We start from the raw sequence: 6,152 nt of genomic DNA on the forward strand, positions 1-6,152 counted from the left end.
TGAAGTATGAGTGTGAGACTTTTACATTATTTCTTTGAAGTCTGTGAAGCAGAGCCTCACTAGACGAAGTCTCTGTTTTCTTTCACTTTATTGTTAGAGGTGTAAGGACTCTGCTATTGAACAGGCCAGCACCTCTGGCTTACGCTCAACATTTATTTATATTTATAAAAGGCTCTATAAGATCAAACCTGACATGAAGGGTTATGTATCTTTTTTCTTCATCATCGTCTTCTGCACTGTTTAACAGTGTCATTGAACCAGTGTCAGGTCGGTCCTCAGAGAGAAGTTTTCTGTCAGAGTATCTTCCACACACACACACACACACACACACACACACAGTCAGCGGGTGAAAGGTTGAGGGTGGGGACGAGGTGAAATGTGACGCAGCTTTGTGGTTTTGTGCATGAATATTTAGATTAGACTTATGCATCATAACCTACTTTTGCCAACTTATATGCATGCATACATGTCTTCCACCTGTCAGTTCTTCCTTCACGTTCCCTTTCATCCTCCATCTCAACCTCACCACTCCTATTTCCTTTCCTTCTCTCCTGTCACCTTTCTCCCCTTTTCCTCCTTTGACTCACCTTCTTCTTTCCTCTCATTTCCATCACTTACATTTTATTCTCCTTTTCTTTTTCTTTTAACATTCTCATCACCATTCTTTGTGCCTCTGTCTCCCTTCTTTCCCCTCACTGCATTCCCTCTCTTCTACTTGTTTCCTCGTCCTCTTTTCTATCTTTCATATTCCTCCTCTCACTTTTCCTTATTTTCTTCTTGCTGTTTATCATGTTTATCTCCTCATTTTTTTCTTGTCTTCCCACAGACAATACTATACTTCCCCCTTTGCTCTACAGCTTCTACAACAATTAATGTTACATAATGCCTCACATGGTAAATTTTTCATCTGACGCTGAGGTGGCTGCATAATTCACGATCTGTGTAACAAGTCTGGAACCTTTCAAGACAAGAAAAGATAAAAAAAGGTGCTGTAGAGGAGGTGGTGGGCTCATTTTAAATGATCGCAATTATATCACTTTGCATAAAGAAATTCTAAAATGGCTGGCAAGGATATTACGCAAGCAAGGGGAAATAAAATGGTAGACAAACCAAAGGCAAAAAAGCAAAGCAGCAGTCTATACATGAGTGGCAATTTCACAGTTCACAAAGAGATGCTTGAAACAGAATTAAACCACAGTCGATTTTCTGAAAACATCACCTCTGTGAAAAGTCACCAAATTACTGGCCATTTTGGAACCAAAGCTAAATTAAACCAAACAACTGTGCTCTGGATTGACGCTTGCCTCTGCACTGACTGAACAAAGGGGCCAGAATCACCTGGTTCTCTGTGGAAGAAAGTGACAGATCCCTTTTACATCTCAACTGTTTCATCCCCTTCAGTCACGAATGGGACATATGAAAAGCTAATTTTCTAGAAGCTCAACTGAGTCAGATGAAACCTCACTGGTTCAGTGAATAAGTGTGTGCAATTCCAGTTAGTAAACTAAAAAAAAAGGGTTACCAACCAGTCCTCCATATAGGTCATTTTTTTCAACCCTCCAATTCGACCCATTGGAGTGTGTCCTGAAGCAGTACCGGACCTTGGTTATCATGGTTATAAAAATAAACATGCAGACTGTGTCAACAGTTGTGTACTGGACTGTTGCTGTGGTTACGATAATAAATGGCATGACAAAGCTGTCCCATTTCAAAGGCTCCTTCAAATGCAGCTGAGAAATGCGTCCTTCATCTTCAGGGCAACATATGAAGGATCCAGCTGGTGGATCCTTTGCAGCCCGAGATTCATTGCGCTCCAGTGATGAATCACTTTTCAAAAAGAGAATAATCCATCCATCCATGCCAACCCAAGTGTGAGTGAAACTATTCTGAATGAAGAACATTTTTAAAAGGTTAGGCAAAACAGCAAAGAGAGGAAAGCAAAAAAAAAAAAAATGTCTCCAGACACTGTGACCTTTATTGCAGACACTCTCATGATCAGCTTACCCAGGAAATTCTGACCTGCAGATCTGTGGCAAATCAATGAAAATGATATCAACATGAGGTCTCTTAGTGAGGTGTTGTGCCACTGTGAGCCACCTGCACTGCCTCAGAGATCCTTGGCATTGATCCTCCAAATAAGTAGCAGTCTACTGAGGGGGGGTGAACAAAATCCTTCTGAAACATACACCTCATTTTGGTCTTGATGCCTGTGGTGGAGTGAGATTTATAACCTACTGGTCCAAAATCTCCCACTGGTTTTCAGTTTGCTTGAGACCTGCTGACTGTGAAGGCCACAGTGCACGATTCATATCATTTTCACACTAATTAAATTTGTCTGTCTGTTCAGTTGTTCTGGTTTTCATTTAATTTATCACCCACACGGAGCAGATGAACAGGTGAGGCTGGTTTTGATATCTTTTGTCTGGAGCCCTGCTGGACTGACTCCCCCAAAATATCTACTGAAACCAGGAGATCAAAACAAGGCCACAAGGGATTTGGTGCAGTTACAGCCTGGTGTAGTAGTGGTGTCCCCTCCTGTCGCTTCCTGTGTGAGGACAGAAGAGTGGAGAGGAAGAGAGGAGGAGGAGGTGTCAGAGAAGAGACAGCAGGGAGTTACAGTATTGATCCACGTCAGGTTAAGATGACCTAAAGACAACTCCACTGGGAGAAGCCTTCAACTCTCTATCTGCCGCTCTCTTTCTCTTTCCTGCTGGTTTGTGCTATTTAATCACTGCTGCTGCATCACTTAAATTCAAGGTGCTTTGGAAATGCATCCCAGCTATAAGCCAGTTTAGCAATCAGCCACTGACAAAGTGACATTATAATGAGGAAATGTTATTCCAGAAAAATGGTCTATTTTACTGCTCTTTACAGCGTGTCATTTGTTATAACACAATTTTAGACATTAATTTGTTGTCTTTATGAAACACTCTACTTGTTCCATTCCCATTCAGTAAATGATGCCTTTTACATTTACAGATCATTTTACACTGAGCATCACAGAGCAATTCCACTGTTTTTTAAACCAGTTTTGTCCAGTATTGTGGATATGGGATGGGAGCCTCCGAATATCAGATATGCAGAGGTATCAGAAAGTATTCAGACCCCCACTTAATTATGTTGTAGGTTTAATTATAAATGGGTAACACTGACATTTTACCTCTCAATCTATAGTCAATAACCCACAATGACAAAGTGAAAAAGTGCAATTCAGTTTATTGAGTATTATTTGTGGTATTTGTGGTTTTATACCTGGCCCTGATTTATAGGGCCTCACCACAACCTAATTGCAGTGATCTACAGAGGCTATATCTCTAAAGCTTGTTCTTTGTTCTGACATGCAGTGTGAATTGTGGGACCTTACGTACACAAGTGTGTACCTTTCTAAATTCTGTCAGTTTGCCACAGATGGACTCCAGTCAAGTTCTAGAAACATCTCAAGGAGAAGTGTCTTAGCAAAGGGTCTGAATATTAATATTTTTGTAAATAAGAGATGTCACTTTTTGATTTTTAATACATTTGCAAATATTTCTGAAAACAGATTTTCACTTACTTCCAGTCTCCTGAAGAAAACACCTCCTCTTTAGCTGCATAACACAACACTATATTAACCAGTGAGGTGCAAACTTTTGGTTTTAGTTTTCTTTTTTGGTTTTCATTTTTTTTTTTTGTTTTTTTTTTTGTTTTTTTCTTTTTGAAAATGACATAGGGTGACAGACGCTAAAAACACACAAAAAACAGCAATTTGACTAAAGTGGTAACATTTCCAGAAACTCTGAGGAGAAAAATGTCAGTTTGACCCATATTTTTTGACTGACAGGTGAAAATGCGCTGCAGGGACACCACAGCTATGAGAGCGTTATAGAACAAAATGAAACCGGGGAACTGAAGAAATAAGGACACGTATACCATCACATCCTCTCTCTCTTGTTCCCAGTCTCCCACTCACTCCTATATATTTCTGATCTAACTCCATATTCAACATTAGCACTCCTCACATGCGCTGACCAACAGCTGTTAAATGTCCTTTGGTCAAAGCTCAAAAAAACAAAGCTGTTTTCAAAGATTTCGCTCCAGCATCGTGGCACAGCCTCCTCCTCAGGTCAGCTGAGTCAGTACTTCACTTTAAAAGCTTTTAAAAATTACTTGAATACGCTGTCATATTTATAATGTGTTGCCCTGCAATTCACATTTGTTCTGTCTTGTTTTATTTTGCTGCTGTTTGAGGATTTGTGGTTTCATTTGGTTTGTTGTATCTTATCTCCTGTTGTGGTTTTAAAGCTGGATTATAAATAAAGTTTACTGAGACACTTACTCTTTCTTTCTTTCTGTCTCTTTCACAAAGTATTCACTAATCTCACACACACACTGTCCGACTGCTGACTCCCTGCCTAGAGAGAGAGAGAGAGAGAGGAGAGAGTCCTTGGCAGGCAGTGTGATAGATGATTTCATATAATCTCTAAAGCCACCTGGAGAAGAAGAAGAAGATTTTGTCTCTCTGTGTGTCTGTGTCCTTCACTCTCTTTGTGTCTTGCTCCCTCATCAGGCTGTTCATATTGTGTCAGTCTGGTAAATCGGTTGTGTTTTAGCATATCAGAAAGGGTTGTGTCTGTCACAGTTTGAACATATTTTTCCCAAACTACCAAAATATTGCACAAGTACCATCTTTTTTTTTTTACCTGAAAGATCAACAACTATTGGGTGGAATATTGCCATGAAATTTTATACATTCATGTTCTCAAGAGGATGACACCTACTTACTTTGATTCATATCGAAATATCCAAACAACTGTAAAATGCTTTGCCATGAAATTTGGTCACCAATCAATATCATCAGGTCAGAATTTAGCTGGGGCTATCTACAGTCTTACAGAGCTGCGAGCATGGCTGTAGACGCTTAATGTTGCTTTTTTCCTCCATAACAGAAACATGATTTTAGTTTCTTTGATAAACTGACAATAAACGTTTGCACAGATTCATAAGTGAACATTAGGACTCATATGCTAAAGAATACTTAGGGCAGCATTGCGTTAGCTTAAAAACTGTTTTGCTGTTTGCATATGAACAACAGTGGCAGGTCACTGGTCAGTGTACGAGGAGGCCATAGCAACTTTTATACCTTTAAATGTAGTTTGTAATCAATTCCTGAAATAATATCACATAAAAGAGCAAGAGAAAAAAATCTTGGTCTTGTTTGAAACCACAATCAGGGCTGTAGCTCAAGGACAACAGATCATATCGTCGAATCTGGTGAAGCTTGAATGATCTTGTGAGAAAAGGACTTAGTTGAGAAAAGCAATAAGAACTGAGGAGAGAGGTGATGTTTAAGTTCCAGGTAAGAGCGCGGTGGAGTGTATGGAGGAGCAGAATTATGACTCCTCAGGTAGAGGTGGAAACAGGTCTGACTTCAGGTCTTAGAAGGAAAATGTGGAGTTCAAGTTCAACTACAGTAACGAGAACATGAGGGCATGAGTTCAAGATTTAACATCAGACGTTCTGGGCCTTACCTCTCACAGAGTCCCTCAACACAACAGCATTTTGTTTATTTTTCTGTCAGAGCTGGATTTAAACTTCAGTTTGGATTTAGCCGATTTGGGGACAGTGCTATTTAAGGCAAACAGCATTTAAAGACTGATTTACATCCTTAGCTGGGGGGAAAATAATTTCAACACACGTAGAATAGAGTTGCAGAGTTTTAGAAGTCTTTTTAAACCTTTGAAAGATTTCTTTTAAATCCAGTACATCTATGGTTCACCCACACAGGTGTTTTCACTGAGACTAATAAGACTAATCAGCAGGATGGTGTGGGCGTGTTCAGATTGCTCCATCCAGCTTCAACCTGAGCAGACCTCTGATCTGCCAGAATAACTGAAAACACCTGTGCAGAGCCTTAAATGATCTTCCTTAACACAGAAACACAGGAGTTTCCTTCTTGATTTAACATACACACTTATAAGTTCTGGCCACTTCAATTATTTCATGTTTGTTTATAAGAAATTTGGAAACAAAAACACTGCCCTGTAGTTGTCATATACATTTAAAATGAACCCAGAATCTGAATGTGCTTCTTTTTTTTTTTTAGCCATGTTAGCATCATGGCTCCAGTTTGCTGCATGCTCTCCACCACTTGGTCCAAACTTCAGCAGCTACTG

Source organism: Trachinotus anak, unplaced genomic scaffold, assembly GCF_046630095.1.
Source record: "Trachinotus anak isolate AG129_WGS33_773 ecotype Australia unplaced genomic scaffold, CSIRO_AGI_Tana_v1 ptg000007l, whole genome shotgun sequence".
In the NCBI taxonomy this organism is placed as follows: domain Eukaryota; kingdom Metazoa; phylum Chordata; class Actinopteri; order Carangiformes; family Carangidae; genus Trachinotus; species Trachinotus anak.